General features: G+C 40.3%; 1 pseudogene; it reads right to left on the bottom strand.

The window, feature by feature from the left end:
- Nucleotides 1-1,679: 1,679 nt before the first annotated feature.
- LOC110560055 (small ribosomal subunit protein uS3-like) lies at nt 1,680-27,051 on the bottom strand (annotated as a pseudogene).

The following is a 27,051-nucleotide window of genomic DNA, read 5'->3' on the forward strand; positions in this document are numbered from 1 at the left end:
CTGCATGCATGCCACTCCCCAAGTCCACTGATAGGGGAGGTTCTCCTCTCCTTTCTGATCTTAGTCCATCAGTTCACATCAAAAGTGGCTGCATTGTCCTCTACTATGGCCTGGTAAGGCTGCTCCCCCCCAGGGGGGAGGTGATCAAAGAGCAGGCCAATCCGATTATGTCAGAGGCAGTCCCTCTTCCCATTACTATGTAACCCAATTGGACTCTGAACTGCCCTGGCTACATCTGTGCAGGGGTTCTGGGTTATCTCCAAGAATAGACCTTGGAGTATGAGTCTCTGGGAAGTTCCCTGTGTTCAAATTTTCTTGTTCTGTTGCTCTCCTTGTGGAGACCCTGTCCTCTCCAGCTCTTACTATTTCCCAGTTCTTACATAAAATTCCATTTACTCTGCCCAACAGTTGTCCATCAGGCTCAGCATCTGCTTTGATAGTCTGAAGGGCAGAGGGTTTCAGAGGCCCTCTGTGGTAGGTTCCTAGGTTGTTTCCTGTTTTCTTCTTCTTCTGATGTCCATCCTCTTTGCCTTTCCGGATGGGGATTGGACATTTTAGTTAGGGTCCTCTCTCTTGCTTAGTTTCTTTAGATGCACAGGTTATAGTGGGTTTGTCCTAGCCATTAGGGAAATGCAAATCAAAACAACCCTGAGATTTCACCTTACACCCATGAGAATGGCCAAGATCAAAAACTCAAGTGACAACACATGCTGGAGAGGTTGTGGAGAAAGGGGAACCCTTCTCCACTGCTGGTGGGAATGTAAACTTGTACAACCACTCTGGAAATCAATCTGGCGCTTTCTCAGACAACAAGGAATAGTGCTTCCTCAAGATACAGCTATACCACTCCTAGGCATATATCCAAAAGAGGCTCAAGTACACAATAAGAACATTTGCTCAACCATGTTTGTAGCAGCTTTATTTGTAATAGCCAGAAACTGGAAACAACCCAGATGCCCCTCAACTGAAGAATGGATGCAGAAATTGTGGTACATCTACACAATGGAATATTACTCATCAATGAAAAATAAGGAAATCATGAAATTTGCAGGTAAATGGTGGGATCTGGAAAGGATCATCCTGAGTGAGTTGTCCCAGAAGCAAAAAGACACACATGGTATATACTCATTCATATAGACATACAACATAGGACAAACCCACTATAACCTGTGCATCTAAAGAAAATGTATTTAATTTTTATGCGCATGGCCGAGTGCAGGTCCTGGTGCACAACCTTGCATAGAAAACATCTTTGTACACTGAGCCATCTTGCTCACTCACCAAAGATGTATGTGCAAGGGAAAATCACACATGTAGCCCTCCAGGCTGGAGACATTAGTCAGCTATACACTGGCTATGTATACACTGAATAGGTAATCATGTCCAACGACGTGCATCCTATCATAACCATCAAAACCAAACTGTCCTTTCAACCCTGTACTGTTGAACCACAGGGTCACGGTGATGTCCTGTAGCCCCCAGTCTTCACTGACCCAAGGCTTCTCTGGTGAGCTCTGCTCAAGCCCACCAGCTTAAACTAACACTTCTCTATTGGCCAACATAAGGCAGTCAGATGAACATTGTACATTGTACAACCGGATCTATGTCTTTGTGCAAGAATTTATTAAATGTCTTTACAGGACAGAATCCAGCCACCACATGGAGTTGCCAAGACCCTGTTATGCTGCAGGTACTGTCTGGGGCATGGCAGGTGGCTCTGTCCCTCCAACTTTCTCTTCTGAGATGGGAGTGGTGAGCAGGATTTCATTTTAAAGTTCCATGATGCTGACATGGGCAAGCAGAGGCTTCCTAGGGCCAATCTTAAAACCTAGGTTCTAGGACCACATCTCTGCTTTGATGACCAAGCACAGCCTGTCTGAGCAGCACATGGTACATGGCAGTGTCAAGATAGTAGTTAATTGAGTCTCTACTCTGGATCATCAGACCATCCACAGACCCCATGGTCCTGGCACTATGTCCTTGGAGCTTCCCAGATACCACAACCCCAAAGTCCTTGGCTCCACTCTCTGTGATGTACCACAACATACCATAGCAGGCTGTTCACATACATGCCCTCCTCAGAGTTTGTGGAGTAAAGACTGCATGGGCAAGGGCATACAGACAACTTGAGGCCGCTTTTTCTAAATAAAGACCTATGATGATAATATTGCCATAATTTGATATACAATTATTTCCTTAACATAATCTATGGTTATGTTAATTCACTTAGCATAATTAAGGGAAAGGTGATGGGACAGTGGTTCTCAACCTTCTTATTGTTGAGATTCTCTAATAGAATTCCACATGTCGTATTGCCCACAGCCATTAAATTCTTTTGTTTCTACTGCAAAGCAATAATTTTGCTATGAATCGTAATATAAGTATCTGATATACAGGATATACGATCCCCAGAGTGGTAGTGACCCTCAGGTTGAGAACTGCTGTGGTAGAGATTATCATGAATATTTTTAAAATTCAGAGAAGGAAGCAAAACAGAGAATTAGGGTGGTGCCTGTCACAGGTAGAAGCTATCACTGCCTCTGCATGTGTGTACTCGGCCTTCGCAGGCATGATCTCAACTCACACTGACTGACTTTTAAATAAGCACATGAGATTACTTCTTTGGGGGAGTAATATCTTTAAGGACAATAATACTGTGACGTGAAATTTGTTATAATTCATTCGCCTCCTCTGAATGTCTATTTTCATTTTTCTCATTGAAAAGTATTGCAATAGGAATGCTTGCATACATAATATGTAGGAGGGAAGGGTTACACGTTCACAATCAACTTGAAATTTTATAATTTAGAATTAGGGAATATATAGAGAAACAGATACTCTACACTGGTCAGAATGACCTCAAGAAAGTGGCCTCATGGTGGTAAAAACTAAACCTGAGCAATTCCTCACGTGATATTGTTTAAACACACTACTGGCATTATATAGTAGAAGAGAATGATGTTGCTCAATTTAAATTATTATCTAATTTTTGTCAACTAATTTCTGTATTAAATAAGAAGCTATTTTCTTGAGTTCATTTTACAGAAGGCCATTTGCTCTTTTTATGTTATGTTATTAATGTTAAATGGGTTCTGTTTTATTACCACTGCAATGCTCTTAAGCACTTAAGCAGTATATTAAAACGACAGTAAAGTTCACTTATTTTTAGATTACTTCTATTCCACCGTCTTCACTATTCACTCAATGCTCATTATTGTTATTCATAAGACTAACCATTATTTTCACTGGAAAATATGTATATGTAATTCGGTGAGAAAACTGTGGTTTTTGTGTGCATTTCTGTATACATTGCATGTTTCAAACAACAGTTTGTTTCTCAGAGAAACTTCGGTAGAACATTGGGGTTGGAGGTTTAAGTCCATGATTGACATTACCGTGAACTATGAGACAAATACTGCACCTGTCCAGAATCACAGGTTTTGGGGGTGGGGTCAGAAAAGTCTGTGATTTTTAAGGCCACTGTAACTGAGGTTGAGAGAAAAGCCATAGTGAAGATGCAGGGGCCTAGGGCCATATGTAAGGTGTGGCGACTTGTAGCCATGATGTATACAACCTCTCCCTCTATTCCCATCTACCGTGTAGGTGCTGTATAACCATTCTGGTGCCCACTAGTGTAGCTGAAGGGAGTTGCTAGCGTGTTCTTTGTCACTGGTATCTATCCCCTCCCCCCCCACACACACATACACACATTCAAATCAGTGAGTTACACAGGGTTTTCTTATAGACATTTAAAAAAATTAAGTTTTCTACATTTTTAAACTTCTAAATTAAATTATCCATTTTTCATCCAGATCATTGCCCCCTCCCCTGTCGACTCATGGTCCCTCTTCCCCCTATCCCTGTCTCCTAGTCCTCATAAAGAGGGAGCCCTCCTTCCTAAACAAATGACCCCAGACTATCAAGTCTCTTTAGGACTGTCTGCATCCTATTCCTCTGAAACCTGGGAAGGCCTCCTCACCAGGGTGAAGTGATCAAAGAACAGGCAACAGAGTCCATGTCAGAGACTGCTCCTGTTCCCCTTATAGGGAGCTCACATGAATACTGAGCTGCCTATAAGCTATATCTGATCAGGGTACCTGGGTCCTCTCCATGTATGGTCCTTGGTGCATCAGTCTATGTAGCCAACTCTGGTCCCAGACTTGTTGGCACTGCTGGTCTTCTTGTAGAGTTCCTGTCCCATCCAGGTCCTTCTATCCTCCCCTCTTCCATAAGACCCCCACATTCTTCCCAAAATTTGGCTGTGAGTCTCTGCATCTGTTTTGATCCCCTGCTGTGTGGAGTCTTTCAAAGGACTTTCAGAAGGCTCTAGTCCCATTCCCTCTCTTCAACCATGATCAGTTGTCTATTCTATTTGCCCTTCTGAGAGGGAATTAAGAATCCTCCCTAGAGTCCTCCGTGTTATTTAGCTTCTGTAGGTCTGTGGACTGTAGTGTGGTTATCCTGTATTGTATGTCTAATATCTGCTTGTAAGTGAGTATGCACCATGCATGTCTTTCTGGGTCTGGGTTACCTCACTCAGGATGATCTTTTTCAGATTCATCAATTTGCTTGCAGTTTAATGATGTCCTTGTTTTTAATAGCTGTACAGTATTCCATTGTGTTATGTGAAGGCAATTAAAATCCATTTTAAAAGAGATCCAAGATGGCAGCACCGATCATGTAGCAGTCTCAGCTTATAGTGACCCTCTTGTGTGCTGCTTTCACCATCCCTTGATTGTATTCTGGTGCTGTGGCCTGCAGCCCTTACCTTGTCGTTCTGATGACCAGAAGCCATGGGAACAGCCCCAGATTATGCTGTAAAGCTCAAGCTGTCTTCCTATGGAGACTGACAAGACCTCTCTGGTTCTCCAAAATGGTTGTGCTCAGCAAGCACAGTGTCTGGGCACCTGCAGCTCATTAATCTCATAGCAAAAAAAGCCAATGGTGGGGCCGTTGTCTATGGGACCTTCCAGTGTAAGAAGAGAGTAACTGAGCTCCTAAGGAGTTCAGTTGATCCACAGAATCATTACATCTGAGGAGAGCTGCATCACTCCAGAGCTCAACTCATCTCCCCAAGGATTCCAACCAGACCTCTGGGCTTGCTGTTTCTCCAAAAGAGCTGCTACCAGTGAGCACAGTGTCTGAACACAGTGTTTGGGAAGCTGCAGCTCATTAACCTTAGAACAAGAGGTTAATGAGAACCACCCGGCAGTCAGAGACCATGCCCACCAATCTGAGGAGAGCTTCTTTGGAAACATTCAGTTTCCTGCCCTGGGCTCTTCCAGCATCCCCAGAGGGCACCAGACACTACCAGATAATGCCAGCGACAACCAGATGGCTGAAGGAGAGTGTAAAAACACAATCAACAAAAGTCAGAGTAATTTGGCATCTCCAGAACCAAGTTATCCCACAACAAGAATCCTTGGATACCCTAACACAACTGAAACACAAGAAAATTATCTTAAATCTATGCTAATGAAGATGATAATAGAAGAAACTAATAAAATCCCTAAAGAAATACAGAAGATACAGGCAAACAGATTGAGGACTTCAGAGAGGGCTGCACTCAAAGAAATACAGGAAAACACAAACAAACCTGTAAAGGAATTGAACAAATCATTTAAAGAAATGCAGGAAAACATAAACAGGTGAAGGATAGCCACAAATAACATAAAGTGCTTTGGTATAACTCTAACCAAGAAAGTGAAAGACTTATATGAAAAAAAATTTCAAGTCTCTGAAGAGGAGAAATTGAAGAAAGTATCAGAAGATGGAAGGCTCTCCCATGCTCACGGATCAGTAGGATTAACATAGTAAAAATGACCATCTTACCAAATGCAATCTGCAGATTCAATGCAATTCCCAGCAAAATACTAACACAATTCTTTACAGTCCTTGAAATAATAATTCTCAACTTCTTATGGAAAAACAAAACAACAACAGCAGCAGTATAGCTAAAACAATCCTGTATAATAAAAAATTTTCTTGAGCTATTTCCATCTCTGATATCAAGCTGTACTATAGACCAAGAGTAATAAAAACTGCACGGCACTGGCAGAGAAAAAGACTGGTGATTCACTGGAATAAAATCAAACACCCAGAAATAAACCCACACACCTATGGATACTTGATTTTTGACAAAAGAGGCCCAAACTGTAAAATGGGGAAAAGATAGCATCTTCAACAAATGGTGCTGGTCCAACTGGATGTCTACATGTAGAAAATGCAAATGGATCCATATTTATCACCCTGTATAAATCTCAAGTCAAAGTGGATCAAAGACCTCAACATAAAACCAGACACATTAAATTTGCTAGAAGAAAAAGTGGGGAAGAGCCTTGAGCTCACTGACTCAAGAGACAACTTCCTGAACAGAACATGAACAACTCAGGCTCTAATATCAACAAGTAGCTAATGGGACCTCAGTCTTTGTAAAGCAAAGGACAATGTCAATAAAACAGACTGGGAAAAGATCTTTACCAACCGTACATCTGACAAAGTGCTAAGATCCAAAACATAAAGAATTCAAGAAACTCTAAAAACCAAATGATCCCATTAAATTTTGGGGTACAGAGCTAAACAGAGAATTCTCAATAGAGGAATATCAAATGGCTGAATAACATTTAAAGAAATGCTCAGTGTCCTTAGTCATCAGAGAAATGCAACTCAAAACAGCTCTGAGATTCCATCTTACGTACACACATCATAACATTTAATATAAACATCTCAAGTGACAACAGCACATGCTGGAGAGGATGTGGAGAAAGGAGAACACCCCTACATTGCTGGTGGAAGTGCAAACTTATACAACAATTTTGGAAATCAATCAGGTGCTTTCTCAGAAAATTAAGAAAAGCTCTACCTCAGGACCCAGCTCGGCATATACCCAAAAGTTGTTCCACCATACAAGGACATTTGCTCAACTATGTTCATAGTGGCTTTATTCCTAATAGCCAAAACTGGAAGCAACCCAGATGTCCCTTAACCGAAGAATGGATGAAGAAATTGTGGTATATCTACACAATGGAATACTGTTCAGCTATTAGAAACAAGGACACCATGAAATTTGCAGGAATGGATCTGGAAAAATCAGCCTGCGAGAGGTAACCCAGACTCAGAATGACATGCATGGTATATACTCACTTATAAACAGATATTAGTCATAAAATGCAGGATAACCACACTATAATCCACAGACATAAAGAAAGTGACAAGGAGGACTCTAGGGAGGATCCTTAATTCTTATTTAGAAGGGCAAATAGAATAGACACCTCATCATGGTTGAAGAGAGGGAACAGGATGGGGGCCTTCCATTGATGTCCTCTGAAAAACTCTACCCAGCAGGGAATCAAAGCAGATGCTGAGACTCACAGCCAAACTTTGGGCAGACTACAGGGAGGCTTATGGAAGAAGGGAGAAACAGAAAGACCTGGGTCCAGGTGGTCCTGCAGAGACTGATGCACCAACCAAGGACCATGCATGAAGAAGACCTAGGCCCCTGCTCAGATGTTGCCAGTAGGCAGCTCAATCTCCAAGTATAGGAAGCAAGAGCCTTCTCTGACATGGACTTTGTGTCCTGCTCCTTGATCACTTCCCCTGGGTGAAGTTGCCTTCCCAAGCCACAGAAGAAGAGGATGCAGGAAGTCCTTATGAGAACTGGAAATCTGGGTTTAGTTGGTAGGGGAGGAGGGCTTCTTCTTTCTAAGGACTAGGGGAGGGTGATGGGGGAAGACAGAGCGAGAGTAAGGCCATGGGGGATATTAGGGAGGGGCCTATGTTTGGGATGTGACATGAGTAAGTTGATTTTAAAAAAGAAATGCCTAATCAGCAAAACAATACAAAAGGATCTATTTTCTTAATTGTGTTTATATCCAAAGGAATTTATTCAATGAATTCCAGAAGATATCTTCATTTTCTTTCTCCCAGAATATACTTTTAAATTGCCTTTTCAAAACCATGCAAGTGGTCAGTGGCAGAAAAGTGCCCACTTGTGGTTATTCTAAAACCTAGACTCTCCTTCCTGCTGAATACCCACTCTTTCGGTGAGTGACTGCAGTGCTTTTAGAAGTGATTGGTGCAAACTGCTTGCCTTTAGGAAAAACAAAAGCCATCAAGCACGCTGCATGTCACAGATGGTGTCCACGACAGTTGTCCTGTTGCCTGAGGCTTCAGCATCTCTGTATGGGGTGTGGAGAGCACCCAGGATCCTGAATTGGATGTGGGGTCCCCAAGAATCCAGAGTCCAGACCAACTAAAAGAAACATGAAAACCAGTTCCCTGCATAGTGTAGCAGAAATTATCTCTGGCACTAAGGTTTAGCCAGGGCCACAGGCTCATAAATCAGTGACGTCAGTGGGTCACACTCGTTGAAACTGTTATCGATCTTGTTAAAGCCATGGTATTTGTATTAAACATTCCACAGGAGACTTACATTTTTAAAAATCCGCATATACACAGTGATGGGTCAGAGAAAACCTCATTCTGTTTGTCTTTTTACAAGCTCATAGCTGGAGTGTTTGTGTGTGTGTGTGTGTGTGTGCATATCTTCAGATATGAACCTATTTTTGCAATAATCATATATCACCCTTATGCATGAGTTAAGAGACTTTTTTCTTGTAAAGAAAGATAATAAACATTAGCATATATATGCTGTGTTTTGACACATGGAGGATGTCCCTCCTCAGATAAACCCCTCCAGAAAAGCCCCAGAGACACTCCCAAAGTGTATCCCACTTAAATTCCAGATATGTCCTAGTCCAATCAGGACATATTGAGGATCAGATTGATAATTAACCACCACAGTGCATATTAGTTACAAAGCACAGTGGGTCTCATTATAATGTCTTGTGCATGTATGCACTCTCTTTGATCACATTCACCCATGCATTCTCTCTCTTGTCTGCCCTTTCCTACAGCTCTTCATCCCTCTTCCTTAAGCCCCTTTCTACTGTCAGGCCATTAAAAGATAACCTAGGTTCCACGTGTGTGAGCAATCATGGTGTCTGTCTTTCTCAATGCCACTTAGCTTATAGAAATTAGCTTCCATCGATTTTCCCCTGTAAACGGCATACTTTTGTCAACTTTGTTGCTGGATACTACTCCATAAGTATTTGCATGACACATTCTTTATCCACTCTTTGATGCTGACGACGGACATTCATGCTCATTTTGTGACTTATTTACTGAGAAGACTTCCCCAGATGAGCCAGGTACATAAGTATCTGTACTGCATGCTGACTGATATGCCTGAGGACATACACAAAAGAGTTGTATATATACAAGACACATACATATGTATTGTACATATACAATAAACATATAGTTGTGTTGTACAATAATCCTCTGCTAGTAGAATCACCACACTGATTTCCAGAGAAATTGCTCTAAGTTCTCCTTCATCAGTACTGTAGAGTTTCTTTCCCCAACAACTGGCTCAGCATTCAATCATTTAACTGTTGATACCCTTTTATGGAAGCTGCTTCCATAGGAGTGAGGGATGGTTTCAGAACACTTTGTTTTACATGTATGTGATGGATAAAGATGTTGGGTGTGTCTTCTCTATTTATGACTCTCTATTCCAGGAGATTTCATTGGCTCATGTATTGATTGTATGATATGCACTTTGAATATTTAATTTTGTTAATATAAAAGAATTCGGCAGTTTATAATAAGAATGGATACCCTTTGTTTTGTTTAGATTTTGGGAACTCACTTTCACATATTTTTAATTCTGGCTACTGGTTTTCCATATATAGCTTTATTGTGTTGAGATTTGTTGTGGTGGTGGTGGTTGATAGCTTCTTCAGGGCTTTTGCAAATTTTTACAATGTTACATTCTGTTAAAAGCTGTTTCCACATCAGTCCAGATGGTCATATAGTCTTTATACCTGTCCCCACTGTGTGTTGTATTAGGTATGTTGGTCTGCGTTTGTGTTAGACTATTCAGTCATCACTAGAATGAGACTCTTAAAATACTTGGGGTATAGGTAAGTGATCCCTTTAATCAGATGTGGAAAACATGGAATTAGTATTTATCCATACCAAAATATACTTTATGTGCATTAAAATTTAAGTAAAATGAATGTTTTAAATTTTCAACCAAACTAATGGATAGCAGATAAAACTATTTTCTTTTGTATTTGTTAAGAAAGGGGATTAGAATTTAAAGTTATCATACTCAGTGGTTGTCTCTGTCTCCATATCTGCAGCCCACAGACTGGCCTCAGCCTCTGACCCTCAGTCAGTGTCCAAAGGTTTCTCATGAACACCTACCTCTCACCTTCAGGTGCAGACAAACAACCTATACAAAGACCTCACCATCATCACTGTTTCTTGTCCTAGAAGTTTGGACCTGTCAGCACCTTCTTGCCTGGTGTAGACAGATTTAAAGGAAAGTAATGCAGCCCAGAAATATTTGAGCAAGGGCTTCTAGGGTGATGGATGCCTGTAGGTTCATGCTCCTGAAGGAAAGCTGAAGTGTCTGGGCATCTATGTCTTACAGATTCTATCTAAAGATTCCTCCCTATTAGGCCTCCTCTAAAAGAAGAGCATATTCTTAATTTTTCTAGCAATGTCCTTTCTCTGAACCATTAGCTGGCATACTTTGAGGACTTCTGCATTTTTATTTATTTTTATTAATTACAATTTATTCACTTTGTATCCAGCTGCAGTCCCTCCCTCAAGCCCTCCCAGTCTCACTCTCCCTCCCTCTTCTCCTCCTATTCCCCTCCTCAAGTCCACTGATAGGGGGGTCCTCCTCCCCTTCCCTCTGACTCTAGCCTATCAGATCTCACCAAGACTGGCTACATTGTATTTCTCTGTGGCCTGGTAAGGCTGCTCCCTGATCAAGGGGAGGTGATCAAAGGGCCAGCCATTGAGATCATGTCAGAGACAGCCCCTGATCCCATTATTAGGGTACTAACTTGGACACTGAGCTGCCATGGGCTACATTTGTGCAGGGGTTTGGGGTTATCTCCATGCATGGTTCTTGGTTGGAATATCAGTCTCAGAAAAGACCCCTTTGCCCAGAGTTTTTGGCTCTGTTCTCTCCTATGAAGCTCCTGTTCCCTCCAGGTGCTTCTATCTCCCCCTTCTTTCATAAGATTCCTTGCACTCTGCCCAAAGTTTGGCCAAGAGTGTCAGCATCTGCTTTGATACACTGTTGGGTAGAATCTTTCAGAGGCCCTCTGTAATAGGCTCCTGTCCTGTTTCCTGTTTTCTCCCTCTTCAGATGTCCATCCCATTTGCCTTTCTGAGTGAGGATTGGTCATCTTACCCAGTGTCCTCCTTCTTGCTTAGCTTCTTTAGGTGTACAGATTTTAGTATGTTTATCCTGTATTATATGTCTAATATCCACTTATAAGTGAGTATATACCCTGTGTGTCTTTCTCCTTTTGGGATACCTCACTCAGGATAATTGTTTCTAGTTCCCACCATTTGCCTGCAAATTTCGTGATTTCCTTGTTTAATTGCTGAGTAGTGTAAATGTACCACAATTTCTGTATCCATTCCTCAGTTGAAGGACATCTAGGATGTTTTCAGATTCTGGCTATTACGAATAAAGCTGCTAAGAACATGGTTGAACAAATGTCCTTGTTGTATACTTGAGCATCTTTTGGATATATGCCTAGGAGTGGTATAGCTGGATCTTGAGGTAGCACTATTTCTAATTGTCTGAGAAAGCACCAGATTGACTTCATCAAAACAACCCTGAGATTCCACCTTACACCCATCAGAGTGGCTAAGATCAAAAACTCAAAGGACAACACATGCTGGACAGGATGTGGAGAAAGGGGAGCCCTCCTCCACTGCTGGTGGGAATGTAAACATCTTCATTGTTTTTAGAGCTCTTATCTTGTGATTAAGATGGCTCTTCTCTCTGTCTTAGAATGCACTTATCCACCCTACTACACAAGTATTTAAGCTAAATCTATGAAAGGGTCAAGCCACACTATGATAGTACGATATTAAGGAGTTTTAAAAAGCCATTATTTCTATCCATATTGACAAGATCCAATAAAACAATCCCAGTACCCACAGAGGTAGCACCAGAGGCAAAGCATCCCATGGCCCTGCTGTACTTAGTGTTGATCCAGGCCAAATAGTGAATTTTATTTTCAAGGCACAACAATCTTAAAATATGATCTCCATGATTGCTGAATTTCTTATGTTACAGACATGATCAGAAAAGAGTGAGAACTGCAGAGCCCACCATGGGCTTCCTTCCTGCATCCCTTCATTTGAGGGCCTCATTTATCTACCGATAGTTGGAGTGTAGCCTAACGCTGTGACAGATTTTCCATCTCTAACCTGTGGGTTCTGGGGACCCCTGGAAGCACTGGGGGACAGATGGTGCTTTTCTGTAGTCATATGGTAAACCAGCTGGGCTGCCTAAAGATTTATGATCAATTATCTATGCTCAAAGGCCGTTCTCCTATTGAACAATGGCTCTGTCTGCGTTGTGCTGAAATCAAATACTCAGCAATTGTAGTGTTCCTTTGTCAGTTTGAAGAGCTATTAGTTCCAATTACAGAGAAAGTTCATGCCTAAAATGAAGCCTACTTTAAGCTAGTATTAATAAATATTTTGAAAGAAGTTTTAATCCTTTAACACAAAGCTCACCTATGGACACAAACAAACACACAGCACACATAGGAATAGGATGTACCTAAACTTCATCATAATTTGTACTGCCAAAATAAAACTCTTCAGCTCTTATAAACGAAAATGCTTTCAAATTGTTTTTCTCCTTATTTTCATGATTATTCCTTCTGTGCAGAACACCCTGAGAAAGTATTTCACTCGTACAACTTTTATTCATTTCTTGCTTTGCAATTCTACATTAGTGATTGGTGGCTGCTGTCTTCAGGGAAAATGTATTCTTTTAAGCTTTTAAGGATGGAAGGTTGAGTTTGTTTTAGGTAATTATGTTTGAATTTTGTGCCTACTGCAATTATACTCATGTCTTATAATGCTTCTTCTCAGAAGAGATTAAGAATCTCTGTGAACTGTTTTTGCTACTTTAGTTACATTCTTCCACATTAGTATGTCATTTGACTACTGTCAACCTAGAAAATAATTGTCACTTTTCAAGAAGAAAATACAATAAAAATTCCCAATTCTGTTGCTGAGAAAGTGACACATATAAAATGATGGGAGAGTGTGAATAAATCAGAAATAGCTAATTACCTTGCCTTTCTAATTTTCTTAGACATTAAAAAGAAAACATTTACTTGTAATAGTCATGATAGAATTACTTCTTCAGATTTAGTGTATTAGAATTAAGTCTTAATTAATTTGCATGTAGTGTATTAGAATTAACAACCATATTCAACTTTCTAACAGTTAGAATCCTTACAGGTGTGGAGATGCATTTAGACACCAGTGGGCACATTTTTAAACTACAGTAAGCTAAGCTGATTTTATCTATATTGCTAATACAGGTTTCCTTGTTTTGTTTTGTTTTGTTTTGGTAATGACTCCAAAGGAAAGGTTCTTAATTGAAATTCATTGAAAAATCTCTGGATGGAATTGGTTTATACAGAATCTGACATAATCAATACTTGTCTATGTCCAGTCTATTTCAGCCAAAAAGGAAAAAGATGAGCTCTCAGCCTTAATCTCTCCTGCTTCTAAATTTCTTAATTATTATTGCCAGAATAGGAGTAGCTATTTTATTAAATAAAAATTAGTAAATTATTTGCTTACACACCAAGATCAAACTTAATATTTTGATAATTTCTCTTAATAGGTCTATTTTAATAACAATTTCAGATATAACATTCTCAAATATAACGTATTATATAATTATAGATCATTATACACGTGATAAATCAGATATAATTTGTTTTAGGTTTATATTCAGATCCACATATTGTTTGTGCTCTGAGATTTCACTAGTAATCCAAAAATGTAGTCCAAATTCATTTGAACCAATATTGTTTTTAACATGTAAGTGGCCAAATTAAACAGAGCAGCATCCACTTGTTTTCCATAGGAAGAAGAGTGGAAGAAGAGGATATTTGGAAATATGTGCACAGATGATGAATGTCACTAATGCTACTGTCATCAGATTCATAAAATAACCAATGAAATAGGTTTAATATTTTAGTTTTCCAATGACTTCTCTTTTAACATAAGAATTTTTATCCCCGAATTTAATAACTGTTTTATTTATTCTTTGAGAATTTCCATTCAGTGTATTTTGGTCATATTCACTCCCACCCCAAGTTTTCCCAGATCCTCCTCGACCTCCTTGTATATCCAGTTTCATGTTCTTTTCTCTCTTAAAATAAACCTTGGAGTCCAGTTTGAAATTTACATTAAGCAACATTTTATCACAGGAAAACAAATAGACAAAATGGCAGTTTTCTTTACCCTTGATTTACTTGTACTCTTAGTGTTTGTGGATGGTAATATGGGGGAGGTTGTTAAATTGGAGAAAGACACATAACGGTGAATTTCAGATTATTATTGATGAGACTGTTAATCTTCTGTGACCCCTGTGCCCTTTGCCATGTCCCACAGCCCTCCTACATTTGTTTTCATCAAAAGAGCTCTCTAGCTGCAGAGAACCTATACTGTGCACAGTAAGGCAGGATGTATTCCATTGGAAAATAAATAATTTTAATCTATTTATTCAATGGGTAAATAATATAGTTGCCTCCATACAAAACTCCCTATTGTTATGCAGGGAATGCAGGTCAAACATAGCTTTAAAATCTATAAAGTATTTTGAAATTGCTATGTGTTTTTTTTTTTTTTTATCAAAACCCCATGCCCTGTTGAATAAGAAAACATGGTCTGTGTTTGCTTTTAGAATTTTAGAGTAGAATAATTATATTTTGTGGATTCTTGTAAATTTAATATGGAAAAGCTTGAGCTCTTAATTGCCACGTTGTCATTTATCCTTAATGCCACAGTTCAGTGAAATAAGCAAATCTAATAATTCAGACCTTGTGTTACAGAATTATAAAATCATAGTTAAAAATCACAACGACTAAGCATAGACATTGTTTAAATTCTTAGGAAAGATGAAGCTGGAATGCGAGGCTCGTATCTATTTACATGCTTTCAGTAAAATCGGATATAATGAGTTCCCCACAGTCATTAAAATATATGAGAAGTGATTTAATTGTTCTGGGGGCTCCCAGCCCGATGGTTATCTTGGAATTGCAGCTCAGACAAAGCATATTTATCATGCACCATAACAAGTGAGCTCGTAAATCTACACAGAAGAACCATCTAAATCACCGGGCAGTAAATAATCCTGGGCCTCTGGAATTTCAGAATCCCCACTTCTTCAATGAATGAAAATGGACTCCATAAGTGTGGTAGCTGGGTGAAGCTTAATGATCTAGAATAGAGATGGTAGACTGGTGGATTGTGGGAGTAAATCTTCACTGGGCTCGAGAGCTTAAACGTTTGTATTTTGAGTAAAGTGAATACTTCATATGTTTGAAATATATAGAAAAATGATCTGTGGCAGAAGTGGGACTCCAGTGGTCCACGGGAGTCTGTGAATGTATTACGTTTGCTTTAGATTGAGTGAGTGGGTAAGATAATTTCCAACTAACTAAGCTGTCAAAGTTGAAAGATATGAATGTCTATAAAAATTCACTTTTTTAACTTAAACTCAAAATGAGTTGATCTGGTACTGTGGGTTCCTCACCAGCACGGTGACAGGCTGCTGCAGCAGGAAGACAACTCCATCTCGGCTTTGCCAATATCCAGGTTGCTCGGAGTGACAGGACTGAGCCCTGCTGAGTTCTTACCTGGCCATCCCCTCTTTGGGCTTAACCCCTCATAACATCTCTCCCCTACACCCTGCCACTGTTCTCTGCTTTGTCTTGCCTACTTGTTCACTGTCATTCAAACTTTTCTGGAACAGCCTGGTATGTGAAAAGGGTAGTTGGCTGGCTATCTGTGAGAGATGTGACTGAGTGTGACTAATCTCCAGACATTTCTCTTGCTTTGCATATGATGTATAGAGTTCTTCTCATCTGGCTGGTTGCACCTGCCATCTAAGCCTTCAGGGTGCTGAATCAGGAGTGTTTTTACAAGTTGGAGGCTAGATCAGAGTGCAATGTGAACTCCAGGCTAACCTCAGTGACACATCAGGACCTTGTGTCAAAGAATCCACAAATAATTAAATTTTATCAAAACCATAAAACATTTAACTGACCATGCTCAGTATATATTATTTCCAAAAGATACACTTCCCATTTCATTAACTGTAATTTTAGAGTATTTTAAAGATTATTTCCTCTTAGGAAAACACACTCTGCCATGAGCTAAGTGGGTTTTTTTGTTTGTTTTTTGTTTGTTTGGTTTGGTTTGGTTTTGGTTTTGTTTTGTTTGTTTTATTTTTTTACTTCTTGTTGAATTGTTATGGTGTGCTTAAGGAAGACCATTTATTTTGTTTCCACTCCTTTTCTTCTCTAACTCTTCCAGTATAACCCCGACTCTCTCTTAATATGTTACCTCTTCTAGTTAGTTTCTGAGTGAGAGTTTTATTTACTTAAAACTTCACCATTAAAAACCATAAATTATTGTATATTAGCTCATGTTCATTTAATAATGTAGCAATTTCATACGCACTTACATCACAGACACACACACACACACACACACACACACACACACACACACACCTTCCCTTACCCTGTTCCTTTCCACTTTCTCTGAAGACCGTGGTCTTCTCACCTGGTCTCCATCCTGCTTTCATAACTTCACCTGTGCATTTGTTTTTAATAAACTGAGTCCAGTCAGAATTTCATTTATCAGCAGGAGTGACATGGACAACTTACCAGTGATACATCACTGAAGACAACACCAGAGTTCTTTAGGGAGGAATGGGGTTTCATTAGCCCCTCCCCTGTTTGTAATGAATACTGAAGGGTCCAGCCTCATGCAGGACCACACGGAAACTCTGCTGTGTGGTGAGGTGAAAAAGTTGTAACATACTGTCCAGGTGGCAGTCTGTCATACCGCTATTCTCCCTCTTCATTTCCTTCCACACTCTCTTCTGAAATACATGTTCCCTCAGAGTTGATGAACAGCAGCCTTGGTTGGCCACCAGAAATTGTTGATAAGATCCCTTTGCTGAAATCACCACACAGCTGGGCTCCTTGGAGTATGAGAAATCAAGCTGGCGCTGACCAGGAACCTTTCTGTCTTCTAGCTTCCTCTCATCGTACTGAAGGTACTATGTAAGATGCTAGGGCAAAATAAGTCATCAGTTGTCTTATCAGCTTTGAACTCTGCAAGCTACAATAATGACTGACCTGGTGAAATGTGACGATTTAGGAAATAGTGGTATAAACGTTATGGGGTAATGAAATCTTTCTGACTGGAATAAAGGCCTACTCTACAAGAAAATAAAAAACAAAAAACTCATATCTGATACTAGAAATCTGGGCAAGAACTTATGTGTGGGAGTTTATAGACCCTAGGAGTAAACCTACCACATTGTGTTAAATTGATAGAGCATTAAACTGCCTTCCAAATGTGTATCTCTATTATTACTGATTAATGCTCCTCCTCTCAATTCTGATCAGGGAAGTTTCATCCACTTGTGGATGGTGTTTCAAACAGCTTACAATTGATCAAAGTGCAGTGAACATCTGTCTATAGAGGGGAAAGCTTTAAATGGGATGTTGATACTACTCCCTACCTCCAAGGCTCAATGAACATCATAGGAGGGGGGCCAGAGAAACCGTTAGAGTCAGAGTTCTAGGAGACGATGGCAATGATATTATCTGGACCTGACAGAGCTATTGTATCCATGAGCTAAAAGTAGCCATGGCTTTCATCATAGGGCTTGCACTAGGTCAAGTCAGTCAACATTTCAGAATAGATGAAAAAATACAAGATCTCCCAGGCTAGCTGAAAGCTCATTGACAACTTATGGCAATCAAGAAAAGACAAGTCTGCTTTCTTTATGGGTGTGGTTTCTGGTACATTATCCATGCTCTAGAAGATGGCATATATGGATAGAATAAATTGAACACAGAAAGTTAAGAGAGGGAAGAGAGAGAGAGAGAGAGAGAGAGAGAGAGAGAGAGAGAGTAGAATTTAGAAGGTAATGTGTCACAGATCTACGAATATCAAAGGGCAAGGAAGATGGATGAATATACTCAAAAAACATTGTTTGCATGCATGGGATTCTTGAAGAATAAGATATAAAGACTGGGAGCTGCACTTCTCCAGGGGTACAAACCTAAATATTCAGAAGGCAGCTTGAAAACACATCCATTTAGCAAAACTTTTGTGGGTCGTGCTCCACCCCACCTCAGAGACCATTATCTTTCCAGCCATAGTGTTTTGACTTGGATCAAAGGGACTGAATTCTCTCCAGTGTGGGGATCCAGAAAGCAGCTGGCTTCCTATAAGCTAGTAATGCCAGCCTCACCCCACTGGACGTGGCATGTCTGCCAGGCTTGTTTGTAGTATACATGGCCTACAGCGGAGTGAGATCCATAATGAATTTTTCAGCCAGCAGCCTGTTAAGCGCCTTCGAGCTTGATATCTCTGTGCCACTGCTGCATCTGAATTATTTGGGAAGTCCTCGAGCCTCCCTGATCAACAGCTCAGGAGGAAGTTCTGACACCTAGCGCTAGGATTTTCATCAAAAAGTCCATGGCTTCTGGGAAATTTATTATTTGCCCATTTATGACACCTTTGTTACAAGCTCCTTTAAAATTATGTTTTTAAGTTAGCTTATAAAGTAGTTGCGTGTTTCTGAATGCCTTCCTCATGCATGCTTTGTACCTGTGAACACCCCCAAAACATTCATGTTTTTAATCTAGACTATTTTTATATTAAAATATCCTTGCATTTTGAAGTTTTCTAAGCAAACTCAAAAATAGTTGCATTATTTGAAAGACATCGAATTGAAAGAACCAGCAAGGAAGCAGAAGAGATAGAAAGGCAGTAAAGACCCACGCTGAAATCTAAAACTAGGAAAATAAGAAAACATTACTAAAGAACATCAACTAAAAAATCGTATCTTGAATAAGGTGATAAAGCTCTAGAAAGACTGTAAAAGTAGAACATGCTACTGAATCCACCCACACATTAAAACTACAAATCTCAGGATATTGACTCAATGTAGGAAGATGCTTTGTCTGAATGAATCATGGCTGGCCTCTGTTTCAATCCTCACTGGCAACCCCGCTCTCCTGTGCATGGTCAGTCTCTACTGTTCTCATGCCTGTGGGCTTCTAGTTTCCTCCCTTCAGCATTATTAAGCTCAACTTACTGAACCCCAAACTTCTTCTACCCTAGTTATCCAATCTGTCCAAGTCCCTTCAAAGCCAGTCCCAAATGCTTTGAGTCATATGGTTAAACAGAATCACTCAATGCCATTTCTTTATGGGATACTGTTATTCACTGTTCCAGAATATATGGGAGAAACCACTTAAAGAACGATATACTTATTAACCTCATGGTTTTGGAGATACCGTCTTACAATCCCTTGGCTATGTTGTTCCTTGCCCATGGCAAGATGGTGAAATGTCACAGTGAGGATGGTTACACAGAATAGGGATGCTCACATCATGGGGGCCAGGAAGCAGAGGGGAGGGAAGGAGGAAAATGGGGAAAAAGAGATGTAAGAAGGGAGAAACAATGGAGAGAAGAAAAGGGACTGGGCTCACAGTACATCTTCTAAACCATTTCTCAGCTGACCTAAATCCTCCAATAAGCCTTGCTTCCTAGTCTCCACCAACTCAAATATATGCAACCAAATTATGAATTATATTAACCCATCAGTGCATCATTAAGCTCAGAGTCCTCATGATCCAGCCATTTCTCCAAATCCCAGCTTCTGAATATTTCACGAAAAACTGAAGCTGTCAGCACATGAGTCTTTGGGGAGACGCAGTATAACCAAAGCATAACACTTCCTAAATGCCAGACAAGGCACAAATGCCTGCTTTCATGTGGCCATTCATCTTTACAATAAATCTTTAAGAAATAAATGGTAAATTGGAAAGAAGAAATAACACTATTTAATTATTGTCTACATAAGAAATCCCAAGAAAGCATCAATGAATAACAAACATATTCTTTTCTTGTTTCATTTTTTTATTAATTACACTTTATTTACGTTGTATCCCTCCTCTAGTTCCCTCCTTCCTCCCCTCCCTTCCTTCCCCTTCTCCATGCATTTCGCTCCCCAAGTCCACTGATAGGGGAGGGTTTCTTTTCCTTCCTTCTGATCCTAGTCTATCAGGTCTCATCAGTAGAGGCTGCATTGTCATCTTCTGTGGCCTGGTAAGGCTGCTCCCGCCTCAGGGTGAGGTGATCAAAGAGCAGGTCAATCATTTCATGTCAGAGACAGTCCCTGTTCCCATTACTATGTAACCCACTTGGGCACTAAACTGCCATGGGCTACATCTGTGCAGGGGTTCTAGGTTATCTCCATGCATGCTATAAACATATTCTTAAAGCTATGAAGCACTTATAGAAAAGTCTCAAAACACATATTCAAATTAGAAAATTAATTTTTAAATGGGAACAACATTAATTATTAAACAAAAAGATACGATCTGGAAGACTCAACATAGCAAAGATGCCATTTTAAATCAGAACAGATGGACAATGGATGTACCACGTAAAGGATAAGTTATTTCTAGAATCGTCTCATCACTTGGGGAAACTTCCTTAAGTTGTGATGCCCTGCAAGGGAAGAGAGGAATTTTCTTGATTTTTCCATCCAGTACAAACTTAATTGTTGCACGAATATTGATTTCCAGATAACACTAGAGCCACAAGAGAAAAGTACCATCATCTACATCATAAACTGAAAAGGACCTGGGATGAGCTGCTCCTGATTTTCCGTGCCCCAGGGAAGCTCCTGGTGATGTCAGCAATCTGTCCTCCAAGACTCTAGATCAAGCCTTGTGGCTGTCATTTTCTTCTAGATCCACCTCTGACCATATTGTGGAGACCTCTTGAAGCTTGATCTTCTCGTAGTTGGTGATGATAAAGTGGCAGCTGTTCCTGCACTAAGGCATCACTTGCCTGCCATTTCTCTGTGTCACATAGATTCTCCTCTGTGCTACATACATATTGCTGTCACAGGACAGAGTAGTTAGTTCATTTAACAGGTCCAACATGGCAGGTGCTAGCTTTATGAACATGGCACATGCTCTACAAACATGCATATGAAATACCTTGTCTCTAGCTCTATAGAAATACCAAACAGACTGGGAAGCACAAGTGGGGCATTGCTGAATCAGCTGTGGCCAAACAAGAATTTAAAGCCAATTTACTGCTGTGCAGTCTTTTATCTTAGGTTGCTCTGCAGGCTGGCATGTCCCCTCTGTGCCTACTCGGCAGCTCCAGATCAAAGGCTGGAGCATCCAGCAGACCATGCATCACTCATCAGGAGAATCCAGTGGTCAGTTACTGAATGCACAAGATTGGCCACTGAAAGGATTTCACTGTTGTACTACCAGAAAAATCGTAAGAAAGTCAATGGGAAATAACACTTCAAAAACTTACAGTAAAATTTATATAGAAAGTCACAGACCCCAGAACATTTAAAATGTTCATGAAGAAAAGTCTCAAGGGGAGGATCTCTCAGCCTAATGGCAACACTTACTGTGTAGAGACAGCAATCAAGAAGCATGGCATTGGTGTTAAGATATACACAGACCAATGGAATATAATAGAAAACCCTGCAGACCACACTAATATTTCTGAATGTTGACAACTGTAGAGGCAACTCATTAGAGAAAGTAAATGTTGTTTTTTCAATGAGAGGTTCTAGATCTATTAGAATCTATAAACAAACAAAAACAAAAACAAAAAAAACAACAAAAAAGTTAGATAGGTGGAGATAGATAATAGATAAATGATATATAGAGAGAGATGATAGATGGTAAATGATTAATAAGTAGATAGACAGACAAACAGACAAATTTAGTAAGCAAATACGAGTTGGAGAAAAACTTCAATTGGTAAAGTATGGTTCTTGTAAACATAATGATCTCAATTCACACTCTGGGCCCACTTCAAATGCCAGGCTTGGAGCCACAAGATTGAGATATCAGCCCTAGGGAGAAAGAGACAAAGGGTCACTCAGCTGCACAGCTAATAATCTGCTAACCTCAGGTCCCAATGAGAGACTAGAGGTGGCCTCTGTAATATGCATGCACACAAGCTCACACCACACACAGAAAAGGCAAAAGATGGATACAAGTTTTATAACTTATACAAAATCAGCTCCAACAGGATCCTTGAGGCAGATAGTATAAAATGAAAAATTAAACAAAAATTTTTTTTTAAATGATGGTGGAAAAAAATCTTGGGAGCCTACAAGTTCAATAAAGGGTTCTTAGATTTGAGAAAAGAATCTACTGGTACATTAGAATTCATCAAAATTAAAAAGTTACCCCACAATAAAGAGAGATGTCTAAGATATCAACTGAAAGTCATAAATCATGCATCTCAGTTAGCATTAACTGTCAGCTCCACACGTCACCGAGCCTCCTGAAAAAAGAGCCACAGTGAAATAACTGTCTTTGATAGGCTGATCTGTAAGCACCTCTTTGCTGTGTTGTCTTGATTAACCAATGCAGGCATGTCCAGATCACTCCGGGTAGTATCATTCCCCATAAAGCTCCTCCGGGGCTGCTTTGGGAGCAACTGAGCACAGGCTCCAAGGCAGAGATCCAGTTGTCAAGGACTCTCCTTCATGTTCACTGCCATCAGGTTCCTGCCTTGACTTCCCTCAAGAATGGATTGTGCAGCTGGGTGTACACTCCTATAATCACAGTACTTAGGTAGGAGAAGCAGGCAGATCTCCATGTCTCAGGACTGTCTTGTCTACATGGTAAATTCCAGGGCAGCCAGAGCCACATGTAGTGAGAACCTTTCATCAGAAAAGAAAATAGATTTTAACCTGAAACTGTAAGGCGAGTAAACCCTTTCCTCCCCAAATTGTTTTGATTAGAGTGTTTCATTGCATCAACATAAAGTAAATTTGAACACTGTGTACCTGAGACATAGAGAACTACCAAGGTTAACTTCAGCAAATGAAGAAAAGACAAAGGAAGACAAGACACATCTTGCAGTGTGTACAACATCCTTAGCTGTTAGAGAAATAGTTATGGAAACCACCATGAGTTGGCTAGAACAAAATGTGAAACAAACGCAAAGATGCTGGTGAGGATGGAGAGGAAGTTAATCCCTCTGCACTGTGAATGGGATGTAAGGAAGCTGAACCACTGAGAGGGTCTTACAGAGCAGCCTGCATCTACACACGGCCCAGCAATTCAACCCTTAACACGTATCCCAGAAAAAAAAAAGAAAGTTAAAAGTTCAGAGAAAAGTTTTCACAGAGCAGCTTCCAGTCCAGACTTCTTCAGCTGATAACCTGTTAGACACCCTGTGATGTGGGTCATTTGTGAGACCTAGAGGCAGAATAGTACTTATTGATGAAAAGAAATGAAGTATTCAATCGCAGAACAGTGTGGATGGATTTGGAATAATTGTATTGAGTGGAAAAAAAAAACATTGTCAAGAGGATTCACTCTGTTGGGTTCTTTCTATATCCCTCTTAAGTAACCATATATTAGCACTGGTAATAGTGTAGTAGCTGCCATATGACATGAGGGGTGGTTGTGGATGGAATGAAGAGACATCTTTGAGGTCACAGCATTTTCTGTACTGTGAGGTGACAGTCACATAAGCCTACACATAACAACCCTGCTTAGAACCTAACAAACGGTGGGGTATGGCTCAGATGTGGCATGCTGGCCACCTGGTACTCACAAGTACTAGGACTGCATTGCTAGCAGCACCAGAAAGCAAAAGGCTCATTATGCATTCAGTTGTGCATAGCCATGCTCAGCCACACACAAGCCACATACAACTACACACAACAATGTATGGCTACAGAGAGCCACAAGAGTCACGTACAATACCACAGAGCCATGCAGATTCCCATACAACCACGCACAGGCATATACAGAACCAAGTGTGTTACCAAGTGATGTGAGGTCTAAGAGACCCAGATTAACTAACTGGTTGAGAAAAAGTACTGTATGTGACTATATACTGGGATTAAATGAGAAAAACTGCACACAGGATTATCTGTCTGTTCCTTACGGCTACCGATGACTCTGTAATGATTCTAAAATGAAAATGCTAAAATAATTAAATAAATTAAAATGCAAACAAAACTTCAATTGCTAGCAGAATCTTATGATAAATTATTAAATGTATTTTAAATGACTAAATGAGCTGATTAGACATCACTGAAATTAAACTAGATCCCCAAAGAAATTTCTTATTTATTAGATTGAGAGCAAGATCAATTTTCTTTTTTAAATTACCACATTTTACCTATCTATTTACCTATCTATCTATTACATACTTATTTATGTGTGTATATGTGTTGTGTGTATGTGTGTGTGTGTTTGTGTGTACACAAACACATGTCCCATGGCATGGATGTGAAGTCAGAGAATAGATTTTGGGAGTTGGAGCTCTCCTTTCACCAATAGTTCTCAGGATGTAAAGTCAGGTCTTGGCGACAGCACCTTTATCCTCTAAACAACCTTTTATTAATAGTATTTTTTTATGTTTTGAAATTATAATAATTACATCATTTCTCCTTATGACTTTTCCCTTCAACCCTTTGCTGTAACCACTTTGCTCACTCTTAAATTAATGGTCTTTTTTCTTTAATTGTTACACATATGTTTACATTTACTCTTCAGTACAACCTGTTTGGTCTATACGATGTTACTTGTATGTATATGACCATAGAGTTGGCCACTTGCAAGGAAGATAAACAACCAACAGTCCTTCCCAGCCGTGACACCATTGAATAACAACAACCAGCTTGGAGCACTAACTGTAAGGGGGAAATGGAGGCGTGGATACCTTGGTGGTCGCCAATCATTCCATAATGGGACTGAAGACCTGCTCGATGAGAGGGAATGGTGCTTGGTGCTGAAAACCTTGCCAACTACCCAGGTTAGCCATGGATCTTGGAGGATAATCTACAAGCAGCACTTTACTAAACAAACCCTATCCCTACTGAATTCTAAAATTTGTCCTTACACCCTCAAAAAAGGGTGGCCCTCTTTCTCCACAACCTCTCCAGCATGTGTTGTCACTCGAGTTTTTCATCTTGGCCATTCTGATGGGTGTAAGGTGAAATCTCAGGCTCGTTTTGATTTGCATTTCCCTGATGGCTAATGAGGTTGAGCATTTCTTTAAGTGTTTCTCTGCCATTCGATATTCCTCTATCAAGAATTCTCTGTTTAGCTCTGTACTTCATTTTTAATTGAATTGCTTCATTTTTTTGCTTTTTAACTTCTTCAGTTCTTTATATATACTGGAATGTTGGTGGAAATGTAAACTTATACAACCACTCTGGAAATCAATCTGGCGCTTTCTCAGACAACTAGGAATAGCGCTTCCTCAAGATCCAGCTATACCACTCCTAGGCATATAGGAGTCTCAAGTACACAATAAAGACATTTGCTCAACCATGTTTGTAGCAGCTTTATTTGTAATAGCCAGAAGCTGGAAACAGCCCAGATGCCCCTCAACTGAAGAATGGATGCACAAATTGTGGTATATCTACACAATGGAATATTACTCAGCAATAAAAAACAAGAAAATCATGAAATTTGCAGGTAAATGGTGGGATCTAGAAAAGAACATCCTGAGTGAGCTATCCTAGAAGCAGAAAGATGCGCACGGTAATACTCACTCATATAAACATATAATATAGGATAAACCTACTAAAATCTGTACACCTAAAGAAACTAATCAAGAGGGAGGATTACATCTAGCTAAAATGCTCAATTTCTATCCAGAAAGGCAAAGAGGATGGACATCAGAAGAAGGAGAAAAGAGGGAACAAGTCAGGAGCCTGACATAGAGGACCTCTGAAAGGCTCTGTCCTGCAGACTATCAATGCAGATACTGAGACTTATGGGCAACCTTTAGGCAGAGTGCAGGGAATCTTAGGAAAGAAGTGGGAAACAGTAAGATCTGGAGAGGACAGGAACTCCACAAGGAGAGCAACAGAACCAAAAAATCTGAGCACAGGGGTCTTTCCTGAGACTGACACTCCAACCAAGGACAATTCTTGGAGATAACCTAACACCCCTGCACAGATGTAGCTCATGGCAGTTCAATATCCAAGTGGGTTCCATTGTAATAGGAACAGGGACTGTCTCTGACATGAACTGATTGTCCTGCTCTTTAATTACCTCCCCCGAGGGGGAAGCAGCATTACCAGGCCACAGAAGAAGACAATGCAGCCACTCCTGATAAGACCTAATTGACTAGGGTCAGAAGGAAGGAAAAGAAGACCTCCCCTATCAGAGGACTTGGGGAGGGCATGCATGCAGAGTTTGGAGGAAGGGAGGGAACCACATGGGGGATATAAAGTGAATAAAGTGTAAAGTGTGGCCCTCAAACCTCATCAAGGAAACTATTTGCAACAAATTGAGAAGACTACAGAAAACCACAACCAATCAAAATGAAGAGAACAGGAGCTCTTGTACTGCCCACTTCCAACTGACACACCTGTAATACAGACCCTTCACCCAAGGCTGAGGGATCATTTTGTAAAAGGAGGCAGAAAGACTATAAAAGCCAGAGGAACAAGAAGTTTAGTGTGAAACTGTGTCTTCTAGGAGTGTCAGAAGCTACACCCATAAAGTCTCATCAACATGCCTAAACATGACCTAAACAAGGACGGATGGCCACCTAAACAAGGTGGGCATGCCAACCTGAAAAGGAGGAAATCTCTCAAGGCCTGAGCACTAAAGAAAGGACTGTGGAAAACTGGGAGATGATGAGAGCAGGACAGAGGAGCTTCCTCAGGGAAGAGCAAACCAATTGATTATCCAGCGAGCCATCCTGATGGCCCAACATCAGTATGTTCTGGTGATGTGCTTCAAACAGATGTCATTCCTTCCCCTTCTGTAGCTTACTTTCACTCCCAGAGCCTGACAGGAGCCTTGGTGAGTTCTGGTGTTCTGGTAAGCTCCTCTTCACTCCAACATTCCCCAT

Source organism: Meriones unguiculatus, chromosome 2 (assembly GCF_030254825.1).
Source record: "Meriones unguiculatus strain TT.TT164.6M chromosome 2, Bangor_MerUng_6.1, whole genome shotgun sequence".
Lineage (NCBI taxonomy): Eukaryota > Metazoa > Chordata > Mammalia > Rodentia > Muridae > Meriones > Meriones unguiculatus.